The sequence below is a fragment of the Pongo abelii genome, chromosome 7 (assembly GCF_028885655.2).
Source record: "Pongo abelii isolate AG06213 chromosome 7, NHGRI_mPonAbe1-v2.0_pri, whole genome shotgun sequence".
Taxonomy (NCBI): Eukaryota; Metazoa; Chordata; class Mammalia; order Primates; family Hominidae; genus Pongo; species Pongo abelii.
Window position 1 is genome coordinate 157,391,244 of NC_071992.2, and position 13,793 is coordinate 157,405,036.

At 42.1% G+C, this 13,793-nt stretch overlaps 1 protein-coding gene across 24 annotated transcripts in view; it reads right to left on the reverse strand.

Moving 5' to 3' along the window:
• The window catches only part of PTK2 (protein tyrosine kinase 2), a 341,630-nt gene that overhangs the window by 314,769 nt on the left and 13,068 nt on the right, over positions 1–13,793 (reverse strand). For 2 of the 24 annotated variants that reach the window (XM_054518901.2, XM_063726831.1), the window contains exon 1: positions 8,926–8,944. The exons of the other annotated variants lie outside the window; for them this stretch is intronic. The gene's annotated coding sequence lies outside the window, so the exon portion shown is untranslated. Of the gene's footprint in view, positions 1–8,925; positions 8,945–13,793 lie in introns of those variants that run through there. 24 annotated transcript variants of the gene reach the window in all.

The window sequence follows — 13,793 nt, forward strand, 5'->3', positions numbered from 1 at the left end:
AAATCCTGTGATTAGGATGATGTTTTCCTTGCCAACACAAACCTTTAGAGTACACCAGATGTGTACAATCTAACAAAAAGTGGTTCCTCCTTTTGGTTGGACTCCTTTCTGATAATGTGATGAAAGCTCTAGAATTCTCTCCCCAGGGAAAAACAGCTCACATACATACACAATTCTGCTTAGAATTTTAGGGGTTCATGGACCTAAGAGACAATGTTCCCTCATCAAAGCAATCACTAAGATATTCCAGGAAAAAAAATTAAGAGCAAAAAGAGCTTCATGAACTCATCACCAAAGAAGAAATCTGGAAGCCATCCTGGAATTACGCTGGATTCCTTCTCTCTCAGCCTTGCCATTTCACTTACTTAGTCACGCCTGTAGATTAACTCAGAAACAGGCTTCAAATCAATCCCTACTCTCCATTTCCTCAGTTGTGCCCTTAAGTCCTTCATTTGTATGTACAACATAATTAAAAGAACATATAGTCTATTATTAAATAGACTGTACGTTACTAAATTCGACCTCTGAACTTTATCTCTCTCACTTTACTAAATAACAGCAGGTGAGCCATTTCCTTAATGACAAAGGTTGGGTGACTTTTCCCCTTCTAATGTGGATTACTACCTTCCTTACTGATTCTTGTGCCTCTAGTCCAGTCATCCTCCTACCATCTAAATCTGTTCCTGCTGTGCTAGGATGTAAAAAATTTATATCAGAATCAAGTGCAAACTGCTTTGATCCTGCCCAGTATCGACTGCATATCCTTCTCTACCCGACCCAACCTATTTCTCCAGATGTGATAAAAATATTCAGTTCCACAAAACCTCAGCCTCTCACACCTCCCTGCCTTTGCACATGAGTGGAATGCACTTCCCATCTTCCACTGAAAAACATTTTACAAAGAGATCACCACATCTAGTCCACAGCCAGTTTTTATATGGTTCCTGGACTAAGAATGATTTTTACATTTTTAAAGCGTTAAGGAGAGGGGGGAGGGGGAAGAAAGGAAGAAAAAATGAGAGGAAATGTGATAGGCTATATGTGTATATGCCGCCCCCAAAGGCTGAAGTTTCTACTCTCCGGCCTTTAAGAGGGGAAGTCTGCCGACCCCTGAGGTTGGGCATCACAAGGGACTTGCCCTCCAGATTGTCAGAGCACGCTAAGAGACAACTGCACACATCACGCCGCATGCCAGGGAACTATATCAGTCTCACTCCCCCTCAAGTCTATACCTTCAGAGCTTAATACCGTACCAGGCACAAAACAGTATTTTTTAAATGGCGAACAAATGAATTAACTGAATAAATCAGCTCAAGAACTGGTGAAAACACATTAGATGGAAAGGACCTGTGCCTTTAATAGTAAAACACTACTTACGTCTGTTAAAGATACTATTAACAACATTAGCACCTTACATTTGTATACCACTCTACACAGTAACTGCACATATAACCTCAAAGGCTAAGACCATAAAAACTATACTTCATAAATAAGGACATTGAGAAGCACAGAAACTAACTTGCCAAAAGTCACATGACTAAAGGCAGAGCCAATATTTGAAGCTGGGTCTTGTTTCTTAGATAAAATGCATTTTCTCTTAAACAGACTACACAACTACAATATCTAGATACTTACACAATACCTCTCTACAAAAACCACAATACGTAGACACTTCAATTACTAATGCCTGAGATTCAGGAGACAGATAAAATTTAATTTCTGAGCCACTATTTAACTATGATAATTTTCAAGTTAATGCTACTTTCTGGGGAGAAAAAAATGAAATGGACACCCAAAATAAACACTAGGCTAAAAGGTCCCAGAATAACCACAAGCTAAAAACTTTCTTTTTTCCTTAAGAATCAGTCCTTGGGAAAGCAACACAAAATTAAACTGCTTAATTAACAAATGCCACTGAAAGGAAAGCAGCTGCAGTCACAGCATGAACTCCTTGCCTGTCAGCTAAGCTAAAACAAACTGGCAGTTGAGGCAGTAACTTGTCTTTAAGCTTCAGTTTGGGTAGAACAGAATTTTCCAAAAGCTGATAATGTACATTAACACCTCAACTTCAGCCAGAAAACAACACAAGTGTTTCCAGAGGCAGAAAATAGAAACTCTATTAACTTTTTAAAAAGCCTAATAATCTGTTAGTCTAATCTTTTTTTTCATAACTAAGGTATAAATTAGGCATAGCTGGAGTTTAAGTGGCTAGGTACCTAAAAGTTTCTGAGTTGAGACCAAGATTTTAGCCAAATTCAACTACGATATAGGTCTATTTAAGACAACATTAATTTCAAAGAATTGGTACCATACAGAACACATTTTCTGACTACAATCCAATTCTAGAAATGTCACAAGATACACTGAAAAAAAGCTCATTTGTTTGTAATTTATCAAACACTTTAAAATAAATTGTGAATCATCAAAGAAATCAGTAGAATTTACAAAATATGTCTAAATATTAAACTTCTTTATTAAATAGAACAATAAATGCTTTATGGGCCAGGTGTGGTGGCTCCTGCCTGTAATTCCAGCACTTTGGGAGGCCAAGGCGGGAAGATTGCTTGAGCCCAGGAGCTAGAGACCAAGTCTGGCAACATAGTGGGACCCTGTCTCTAAAGAAAATTTAAAAATTAGCCAGGTGTGGTAATGTGCACACCTGCTAGTCCCAGAAACTCGGAAGGCTGAAGCAGGAGGATCGCTTGAACCTGGGAGGTCAAGACTGCAGTGTGCAGCACGGGCGCAGTAGCTCACGTCTGTAATCACAGCACTTTGGGAGGCCAAAGTGGGCAGATCACGAGGTCAGGAGATCGAGACCATCCTGGCCAACATGGTGAAACCCCGTCTCTACTAAAAATACAAAAAAAACAGCTGGGCATGGTGGCGCACACTTGTAGTCCCAGTTACTCAGGAGGCTGAGGCAGGAGAATTGCTTGCACCCAGGAGGCGGAGGTTGCAGTGAGCCGAGATAGCACCACTCCCCTTCAGCCTGGGCGACAGAGCAAGACTGTCCAAAAAAAGACTGCAGTGAGCTGTGATCGTCCAACTGGACTCCAGCCTAGGTGACAGAATGAGACTGTCTCAAAATAATAATAATAAATGCTTTATGAACTAAATAAAAATACTTCACATCAAAACTTAGCCCTTGGATAAAGAGAGATTCCTTAAACAAATCAAAACAATAAAAAGTACTCAACATAAAGGAAAAAAGAAATAAAGCTTATGGTATTAAAATTAAGAACTTGAGTTCCCTACAGTAACCAAACAGCATGGTACTGGTACCAAAACAGAGATACAGACCAATGGAACAGAACAGAGCCCTCAGAAATAATCCCACATATCTACAACTATCTGATCTTTGACAAACTTGACAAAAATAAGCAATGGGGAGAGGATTCCCTATTTAATAAATGGTGCTGGGAAAACTGGCTAGCCATATATAGAAAGCTGAAACTGGATCCCTTCCTTACACCTTATACAAAAATTAATTCAAGATGGATTAAAGACTTAAATGTTAGACCTAAAACCATAAAAACCCTAGAAGAAAACCTAGGCAATACCATTCAGGATATAGGCATGGGCAAGGACTTCATGTCTAAAACACCAAAAGCAATGGCAACAAAAGCCAAAATTGACAAATGGGATCTAATTAAATTAAAGAGCTTCTGCACAGCAAAAGAAACTACCATCAGAGTGAACAGGCAACCTACGGAATGGGAGAAAATTTTTGCAAGCTACTCATCTGACAAAGGGCTAATATCTAGAATCTACAATGAACTCAAACAAATTTACAAGAAAAAATCAAACAACCCCATCAACAAGTGGGCGAAGGACATGAACAGACACTTCTCAAAAGAAGACATTTATGCAGCCAAAAGACACATGAAAAAATACTCATCATTACTGGCCATCAGAGAAATGCAAATCAAAACCACAATGAGATACCATCTCACACCAGTTAGAATGGCAATCATTAAAAAGTCAGGAAACAACAGGTGCTGGAGAGGATGTGTAGAAATAGGAACACTTTTACACTGTTGGTGGGACTGTAAACTAGTTCAACCATTGTGGAAGTCAGTGTGGCGATTCCTCAGGGATCTAGAACTAGAAATACCATTTGACCCAGCCATCCCATTACTGGGTATATACCCAAAGGATTATAAATCATGCTGCTATAAAGACACATGCACACATATGTTTATTGTGGCACTATTCACAATAGCAAAGACTTGGAACCAACCCAAATGTCCATCAGTGATAGACTGGATTAAGAAAATGTGGCACATACACACCATGGAATACTATGCAGCCATAAAAAAGGTTGAGTTCATGTCCTTTGTAGGGACATGGATGAAGCTGGAAACCATCATTCTCAGCAAACTATCACAAGGACAAAAAACCAAACACTGCATGCTCTCACTCATAGGTGGGAACTGAACAATGAGAACACATGGACACAGGAAGGGGAACATCACACACCAGGGACTGTTGTGGGGTGGGGGGAGGGGGGAGGGATAGCATTAGGAGATATACTTAATGTTAAATGACAAGTTAATGGGTGCAGCACACCAACATGGCACATGCACACATATGTAACAAACCTGCACGTTGTGCACATGTACCCTAAAACTTAAAGTATTAAAAAAAAAAAAAAAAAAGAACTTTAGCTCCAAGACACCTCACAGGTAAAAAAACAAACCACAAACTGGAAGAAAATATTCACAACACATAATAAGGGATTGCAATCCACACACAGAAAGAACAGCTACAAGTCATTTAAAAAAAAAAAAAAGTTAGGCCAGAAACTTAATAGGTCTTTCACAGAAGACAAAACAGATAGCAAATATATTAAAAGTGGCTCAACATCATTACTAATAAGGGAAGTTCAAATTAAAGCCACAGTAAGATATGACACAACCTCCAAAATGACAAAACTGAAAAAGTCAGACAAAATAAACTACAGACAAGGATGTGGAACAACAGGAGTGATACAGTTTGGCTGTGTCCCCACCCAAATCTCATCTTGAATTGTAGCTCCCACAATTCCTATGTGTTGTGGCAGGGACCAGTGGGAGGTAACTGAATCATAAGGCAGGCTCTTTCCCGTGATGTTCTCATGATAGTGAACAAGTTTCATGAGATCTGATGGTTTTATAAGGGGGAGTTCCCTTATACAAGCTGTCTTGACTGCTGCCATCCATGTACAATGTGACTTTGCTCCTCCTTGCCTCCTACCATGATTGTGGGGCCTCCCCAGCCATGTGGAATGTAAGTCAATTAAATCTCTTTCCTTTCTAAATTACCCAGTCTCGGATATGTCTTTATCAGTAGTGTGAAAACGAACTAATACAAGGAGTCATTATATTAGTGGTGATATAAATTGGTATAACTACTTTGGGAAGCAATTTGGCAGTAACCAGTCAGGTTGAAGACTGGCCAGCCGTAAAACTCAGCAATCACACTCCTAGATACATAGGCTATGCACATCCGTGTCTATGAGAAACAAGAGTGTTCACATTTGTGCGGCAGTGTTTGCAGTACAGCAAGAGACTGCAAACAATCCAAATGCCCATCAATTGTAGGCCAGATTACACAACAGTGAAAATGAATGAAAACTATCATACAGCACCTAAGTTTTAAAATCAGGGTGCTAGATGGGAGGAAAAAAGAAAATCAAGTCATATAAAGACATATAGCATGATACCCTTAGTATAAAGTTCGGCCGGGCACGGTGGCTCACGCCTGTAATCCCAGCACTTGGGGAGGACGAGGCAGGCAGATCACGAGGTCAGGAGATCGAGACCATCCTGGCTAACAGGGTGAAACCCTGTCTCTACTAAAAATATAAAAAATTAGCCGGGCACAGTGGTGGGTGCCTGTAGTCCCAACTACTCGGGAGGCTGAGGCGAGAGAATGGTGTGAACCCAGAAGGCGGAGGTTGCAGTGAGCTGAAGTCGCGCCACTGCACTTCAGCCTGGGCGACAGAGTGAGACTCCGTCTCAAAAATATAAAAAATAAAATAAAGTAAAGTTCAAAACAGACAAAACACGAAGAAACGGCAAAAACAGGTATTTGTTCTTCAAGTCGCCTGCTTGGGACTCTTCCAAGTCTACTTTTCCTCTTTCCGGCTCTAAAGCTTTTGTTTTTGAGACAGAGTCTCACACTGTCGCCCGGGTTGGTGTATTGGCGTGATCTCGGCTCACTGCAACCTCCACCTCCCAGGTTCAAGCGATTCTCCTGCCTCAGCCTCCTGAGTAGCCAGGATTACAGGTGCCTGCCACCATGGCCAGCTAATTTTCTTTTTTTTTTTTTTTTGTATCTTTAGTACAGATGGGGTTTCACTATGTTGGCCAGGCTGGTCTCGAACTCTTGACCTCGTGATCCACCCACCTCGGCCTCTCAAAGTGCTGGGATTACAGGCATGAGCCACCACACCCAGCCTCTAAAGCTTTTTAATAAACTTCCACTCCTGCTCTGGAAAAAAAAAAAAAAAAAGAAAAAAAAGAAATGGAAAAAAACAATATCATTCAATGACCACTGTTTTAAATGTCAGGGATTCAACAGGGAACAGAGAAACATTTTGCCCTCAGACTTTATGTCACCACCAAGAGAGAAAGAAACTAAAAAGTAAGTAAAATACAAACAGTAACAGATGGTGAAAAGGGCTTGAAAAGAAATGAAACACTGAGCGGGGCCGAGAGAGGATGTCTTCAGGAGGGGTGACATAAGGCTTCACTTACAGAGTGGCACCGGTGTGAGGGGTGGGAGTGGGACGGGACAAAACCTGTGGGGCAGGAGGGAAGGGTATGTGATCAGGGAACACACATTGGCCTTCCAAGGACATGGGAAAATCCCACTGTTGAAGCTGGGCAGGAGGTACCTAGGAGTTTGCTTTGTTATCACCCTCTACACGAGAACAGCAAACTACGACCCACAAGCCAATGTGGCCCCACTTGTTTTTGTACAACCTGTGAGCTAAAAATGGTTTTACATTGTATACGGTTAAAGAAACTAAAACAATAATGTTTCACGGCATGTGAAAATTCTAGAAAATTCAGATTTCAGTGTCTAAAGTTTTACTAGACACAGACAGCTCATTCCTTTACATACAGCCATGGATGCTGTAGCACTGTACAGCAGAGCTGAGTACTTGTGAGAGGTCACAGGTGGCCTGCAAAGCCTAGAATGTTTACTGTCTAGCCCTTCACAAAGAAAGTTTGCTGGCCCCTGACCTAGGGCATAACTAGGGACTTAACCAAGGCTGACTTCGGTGTCGTTCCTCCAGGTTCTCAGAGTTCAGAGCATTCTTGAAGAAGGCAGAGATGATCTCTACCTTATATTTTACACATATTCTTTTGTATCTCTTCAGTTTAATCATTTTTTGAAAAAGATTAGCATATTTCTTTCATAAATCTTGCTCTATTAAAGCTCCACGCTTCACCAACTCAATTAAAAAAAAAAAAACAATGACTCAGTTAAAAACAGACATGTACTGCTATCAGGAACATTAAACCAATACAGCAAAGCATAGCAAGCTACAGTTTATTTTGACTCAAGTACAGTTTTAAAAAAAGAACCTTCCAACTAAAGGCTCCAAGTCTGTGGAGAGTCCCCACCACCTTGCTTAGCTCACTGGATCATTAAGGTACACATTGGATCATTAAGATAGATACACACTGCATCATTAAGACAGATATGGGGCCAGGTGCGGAGGCTCCCGCCTGTAATCCCAACACTTTGGGAGACCGAGGCAGGCGGATCACAAGGTCAGGAGTTCGAGACCAGCCTGACCAACATGGTGAAACCCCATCTCTACTAAAAACACAGAAATTAGCCAGACATGGTGGCGGGTGCCTGTAATCCCAGCTACTCAGGAGACTGAGGCAGGAAAACTGCTTGAACCCGGGAGGCGGAGGTTGCAGTGAGCCGAGATGGCACCACTGCACTCCAGCCTGGGCGACAGAGCAAGACCCAATTTCAAAAAAAAAAAAGAAAGAAAGAAAGAAAGATACAGGACAGTCAGTTGCATCATCCACTCATAGAAGAACCTTAGAAAAGCAGCAGAGCTATATTCAATTCCTTCCCTATCTTTTTTAAAGAAATGCATCATGAATTACGACACATTTTAGCAGGAGTTGTCCAATGTTAGCATACGTTTTCAAAAGCAAGTGCCTTCACAACTTTTAAGTATGAACCAGTACCTTTTAAAGAGTTAACAATACTTATTAAATAATGACAATGGTTGAAAGTGGTAATGAATAAACAGGGAATTCATTACAACATTGTTTCTGTATATGTTTGAAAACTTCTACAAGGTTTTCAGATTGAAGTTTTGTATTTTTAGTTATTAAATACGCATTTAACAGAAAAGTCACAGAATTGTCATTTGAAAGAACTCTATCTTTCAAAATCCTTAGTACAAAATATAGTTTTCCATCATCCTTACTAGTGGCAACTAAAAAAAGAAACAAACAGATGCTTATTTTAAAATCTAGACCGGGTGTGGTGGCTCACGCCTGCAATCCCAGCACTTTGGGAGGCCGAGGCAGGCAGATCACCTGAGGTCAGGAGTTTGAGACCAGCCTGGCCAACATAGCGAAACCCTGTCTCTACTAAAAATGCAAAAATTAGCCACACGTGGTGACAGGTGCCTGTAATCCCAGCTACTCGGGAGGCTGAGGCAGGAGAATTGCTTGAACCCAGGAGGTAGAGGTTGCAGTGAGCCGAGATCATGCCACTGCACTTCAGACTGGGCAACAGAGTAAGACTCCGCCTCAAAAAAAAAAAAAAAAAAAAAAACACTTTGTTAAGGCTTTCATCAATGATCTGAGAAACTGAAAGGATATTCACCAAAAGGAATACTACGTAGTTGTATTATCGTAAAGTTTTCCAAGTCCTTGTTGAAGCCCCAATACAAACACCTACTTCTTTAATGTGTAAGAAAGGCATTATAACTGGTAAACTTGTCCATGTGCCTGCCAGTCTTTATGAAGACAGATGGTGTATTCCTCCAGTACAAGAAGGCTGGTTCATCACTGTCCTAGAGAGAGGGAAGTGAAGGAGGGAAGGAAGGAAGGAAGGAAGGAGGGAGGGAGGGAGGGAGGGAAGGAAGGAGGGAGGGAGGGAGGGAGGGAGGGAAGGAAGGAGGGAGGGAGGGAGGGAGGGAAGGAGGGAGGGAGGGAGGGAGGGAGGGAGGGAAGGAGGGAGGGAGGGAGGGAGGGAGGGAGGGAGGGAAGGAGGGAGGGAGGGAGGGAGGGAAGGAAGGAGGGAGGGAGGGAGGGAGGGAGGGAAGGAGGGAGGGAGGGAGGGAGGGAGGGAAGGAAGGAAGAAGGGAGAGGGAGAGAAGAAGGGAGGGAGGTGCAATTTTACAAACTGAGCAAAGATGTAGGGAAGACTGAGTACTTTGAAAACTGGCAAACTTTTAATGTAAACATTTACTTTTAATAACTGTTACCTTTCATAAAGCATTTAATAAGACCAAGCACTGCCGGGCACGGTGGCTCAGGCCTGTAATCCCAACACTTTGGGAGGCCAAGGTGGGTGGATCACCTGAAGTCAGGAGTTCAAGACCAGCCTGGCCAAGATGGTAAAACCCCGTCTCTACTAAAAATACAAATATCAGCCAGGTGTGGTTGCATGTGCCTGTAATCCCAGCTATTCGGGAGGCTGAGGCAGGACAATTGCTTGAACCCGGGAGGCAGAGGTTGCAGTCAGCCGAGATCATGCCACTCCACTCCAGCCTGGCAGCCTGGGCGACAGAGCAAGACTCTGTCTCAAAAAAAAAAAAAAAAAAAAAAAAGACTATGCATTACATGATCATGTAGTAGAATCACATGCCACACAAGGAAATAGAGATTAGAGAACTTAACAAAAGAGCCCAAGATCATAGAGCCAGGATTCTGATCCCAATGCCATGCCCTTAACTACTGCAATCAACAGTGGTTATTCAACTTTCAAACTAAGTAAGACTCAGTGCCACCTTGCAATCCGCACTTTGAAAACCAATGCCTTGCTACTCCAAGTATGGTCCACAGACCACCAGCCCTGGCATCACCTGGGAACTTAGGAAAAATGCAAGTCTGAGCCCTTCCCAGACAGACTGAATTGGAACTTAAAATGTAACGAGATCCCTGGGTGGCATGTATGCACATTAAACGCTGAGACGCCTTCATATAGTGCCTGCACACACTCTATTTTGAGGTAGTTTCTCCAATTCAAATACATATCCTAGAACGGTTAAAGGGAGCTTTCATCTCTTCTGCTTGCTGTGATCCCAAACCAAAGGTAAACATGTGCTGGCAAGCTACCCCAGGTGGCAACGAAGAGTGGCCCTAACCTTTCCCCCACACCCATCCTCAGTCCCATTCCTTCATCTTTACCGCCCCTCTTGTACAGAGCCTAAACCACAGCTCAACTTACTGACTTATCTGAACCCTTCCTCCTCCTAGAGTAATAGACAATAAGGGAATGCCTCCACTCAACATCCCCCGAGTTCCTTGAAATGTGCCCAGGAACTACCAGGCATGAATCTAGTGCACGGTTAAGCTGGCAGAAAGGGACAGCTGGGACTACTTCAGGCATGTCCTCCAACCCTAACAACTGTGGACACATACTCAAAATATTGGTACTCTGTGAGCTAGAACGAGAGATCCCAACACAACCGTAATAACATTATATTACCAGTTAATAGGAAATACTGTGTGAATGGACAGAATATCCTGACATAGCTTTTCATCTTTTTTTATTTTTTTATTTTTGTGAGATGGGGGTTTCAGTCTGTCACTCAGGCTGGAGTGCAGTGGCATGATCGTAACTCACTGCAGCCTCAACCTCCCGGGCTCAAGCAATACTCCCACGTCAGCCTCCTGAGTACCTGGGACTACAGGCATGCACCACCATGCCCAACTAATTTTGTTAAATTTTTGTAGGGACAAGGTCTCATTATATTCCCCAGGCTAGTCTCAAACTCCTGGACTCAAGTGATCCTCCCACCCAGGCCTCCCAAATTGCTGGAATTATAGGCATTGAGTCACTGTGCCTGGCCTCATGACATTTTTAAAAATCTGTAGTTTCAGCTACCTCTCTTGATACTAGAAATCAAATTTAAGATGCTTCAAACCAATCTCCACACGGTTCTCATCAACATTCAGGCTTTTGCCCATGCTTTTCTTCTCCCTAGAACATTTTCCCCCATCCTTCCCTCCCCACTTGGCTAATTCCTATTGTGCCCTCAAGAGTGGGTGCTGTGACACCCCTGCCAGAACCCCACAGTGCCCTGAAACTTTGCACAGCACTATGACTGCCTAAGGGCAGGGATGGCAGGGCAGGTGCAGTGGGAGACACTGGGTCTAAGACACAGATCAACATATAATAAATGCTTTCACAAAATTTCTCAGTTAAAACTGACAGATATTTGTAAGCTAAAATATCAATACTTAATAGTTATCTACTCAGTGTGCCACAGATTCACATTTCACCACCTAAACCAGTCTAAGAATCTACACTGTACCTTAGGGATAGATTTCACAGTAAGTCTATTAAAGGAGCTCAATCATCTGTCTAGCTATATAGATTCCAAAAAATTCAAACTTTAAACAGCAAGGATACCCATATTAGTGGTTTTCAAATGCAGATCCACGTACCAGTGCAAGTCCCTGATGAGGTTTTCATAGTCGAGTCATCTCTATCTACTACAACTTTCTGCAATGATGAAAATGTTCTATACCAGCGCTGCCCAATGTGGTAGCCACTAGCCACATGTGGCTAACGAGCACTTGAAATGGGACTAGTGTAACTGAGGAATGGGCCTTTCAACTTCGCTTAACTGTAATTAATTTCAATTTAATTGGCCACATGTGGCTAGTGGTTACCATATCAGACATCAGGTTCAGGTCTAGACTCTGGAGTGAAATAAAAAAGAATGTGTCTTGGCTTCTTAATTTTAGGCAATGTTATTTGGTCCAACCCTCCTTCTGAAAAAGACTAAAAGAAAATATGGACAGAATATTTTTATAATCTTAAAAGCAACCAGAACCTGACAAGACAAGAAATAAATAACAGGCAAAAATTAAAGGGAAACCAGGAAGTCAAAGAGATAAGCACAGAAACTACCTCTGCCCTCAGTACACCTGCCAATTCTGAAAAGTCCCAACTTTCATTTTTAAGACAGTGCAGAGAGGGAAGACAGGAATAAAAGACTGGGTCCTCCAAAGCACATAACCCAAAACCCCACTACGGTAAGCAAGAACCCAAAAGGCTACACACCTCCAGAGAGTAAACCAGTAATAAACCAACTATCCAGCAGAACTAGAGCTATGAGGGGTCCAAATAATCTCGAGCCTTGAATTCGGTTTAAGGAGATCCCACACTGGCTGACGCAAAAATAAGTGTTCTCTGGAGGAAGCAACCCTCATTCCAGGCTTCAAAAGAATCCTACAAATCATTTGGATCCAAATCTTATACCATAAATGAAAATCAAATCATAAACCTAAAAGTAAAATCTAAAACTTCTAGGAGAAAAAAAAAATCAGAAAAACCTTTGTGGCCTAGGATTAGGCAACTCTTAAATATGACACATACACAAAAACACAACCCGTAAAGCAAGAAACTCATAAATGGGACATCATCAAAATGTATAATTTATGTTCTTCAAGCCACTGTTAAGAAAATGAAAAAGCCAGCCATAACCTGGGAGAAAAATATAGTATGTATCTGATAAAACAATTTGTATCCAGAATATATAGAGAACTCTCAAAACCCAAAAAAATGGAGGAAAAAAAACACCTTTTTTTTTTTTTATTTTCTAAGACAGAGTCTCATTCTGTCTCCCAGGCTGGAGTGCAGTGGCGCGATCTCGGCTGACTGCAACCTCTGCCACCCAGGTTCAAGCAATTCTCCGGTCTCAGCCTCCTGAGTAGCTGGAAATACAAGCGTCCGCCACCATGCCCAATTAATTTTTGTATTTTTAGTAGAGATGGGGTTTCGTCATGTTGGCCAGACTGGTCTCCAACTCTTGACCTCAAGTGATCCACCTGCCTCAGCCTCCCAAAATGCTGGGATTATAGGCATGAGCCACAGCACCCAGCTAACAACTTTAAAATGCATAAAAGATTTAAACACTCCTCCAGAGATATACGGATGGCAAATAACCACATAAGAAGATGCCTAACACTATCAGTCATTTGGGAAACGCAAATTAAAACCACAACGAAATTCCATTACACACTGAATTAAAATGGCTAAAATGTACAAGACTGACAATAACGAGTGTTGCCCTAATGATGTAGAGCAACCAGAACTCTCATCCACTGCTGGTGGGAATGCAAAATGGTACAACTCTAGAAGATAGTTTGGCACTTTAAGAATTTCAACAGGCCAGGTGACATGGCTCACTCCTATGACTCCAACACTTTGGAATGCCAAGACTGAAGGATTGCTTGAGCACAGGAGTTTGACGCCAGCCTGCGAAACATGACTAGACCTCGTCTCTACAAAAATGTTTTTTTAATTAGCCACGTGTAATGGTGAGTGCCTGTAGTTCCCGCTACTCCAGTGACTGAGGTCAGAGAATCACTTGAGCCTGGGAGGTTGAGGCTGCAGTGAGCGGTGATCACACCACTGCACTCCAGCCTGGACAACAGAGTGAGACCCTGTCTCAAAAAAAAAAAAAAAAAAAAGTTAAACATACACCTACCATATGATCCAGCCATTCCAGTCCTAGTCCAACCATTCCCAAGAGATATGAAAGCCTACACCCATACAAAGCCTTGTACAAAAATATTCAGAGATCTATA